Source organism: Aplysia californica, unplaced genomic scaffold, assembly GCF_000002075.1.
Source record: "Aplysia californica isolate F4 #8 unplaced genomic scaffold, AplCal3.0 scaffold00669, whole genome shotgun sequence".
Taxonomy (NCBI): domain Eukaryota; kingdom Metazoa; phylum Mollusca; class Gastropoda; order Aplysiida; family Aplysiidae; genus Aplysia; species Aplysia californica.
Genome location: NW_004797939.1, coordinates 409,122 through 410,216, shown reverse-complemented (window position 1 = coordinate 410,216; position 1,095 = coordinate 409,122).

Genomic DNA, 1,095 nt, shown 5'->3' with positions numbered 1-1,095 from the left:
CGTATGGATACGATAGTAAAACACGACGTACGGATAGGGTTAAGTGGTGGCACAGAGTTCCACACGTCATATGGATACGATAGTAAAACACGACGTACGGTTAAGCGCTCAAAGCATGTAGCAGGATTGTAAGTTTGTAATGTTTATTTCCACACCCTACTTCACAGCGGAAATGCCACTCCCCTTTCTACAGCTGTACGGTTATAAATGATTCGTTTTTGAGACATTTTTTTGGTTTTGAACTGACAAGTGCTCTTTGAACCACGAAACTAGTGGGTGGTTGGAGGGCGCCACAGGTAGGTCCGAATCTGAGTGGGTAGTTGGCGGGTGCTCTGGTGTTGGTTTGCTCCTTCTTTCCTATCAAACATCTGTTGTCCTTATCTCCCCTCCTTCTTTCCTATCAAACATCTGTTGTCCTTATCTCCCCTCCTTCTTTCCTATCAAACATCTGTTGTCCTGATCTCCCCTCCTATTTTATGTTTGTTACTTTCTTGTAACACCTCTAATCTTCGGGACTTATATGACCTTATTGTTTTGCAAGTGCCGTAAAACTCTTACAAAAACAAGACTGCTCAGTTGAGAGTTTGAGCCAAGGCCGGGCATGATACTGAGTAAATAAAACTCTCCGCCCGACCTGGTCCTAAAGGAGGGTCCAACAAGCGCGCGGAGAGGCCGAACCATGTAATGACCGATGTTTACACCCATCTCTCCGGGAAGACATCCCAGACCTGAAGTACCCCCCACCATTTATCCCCCCTACAACAATATTTGTGCCCCATGAAGCCCCAGTCGTTGGGTGGGGTACACTCAGAGATTATTGCAGGCAAGGAAAATAACCACCGGCTCGGTCGCCATTGTCTCCCCCTCTAGGAGATTCCCTCCCTTTACCACGTCCATAAATCTGGGGGCTGTGGACATCTTCGACTGGACGCTCCATTCTGGGTCGTTGGGTTTTTGTTACTTTTTGTTTGGGTTTTTTTGGTCAGATTGTGCGTATTTGATCAAACCTGGACACCGATAAACTGTTAATACTCGCTGATTTTTGTTCTTGTAGCTTTTGCTTTTTTTTTGGGGGGGCGGTTGTTTTTTTTTTTT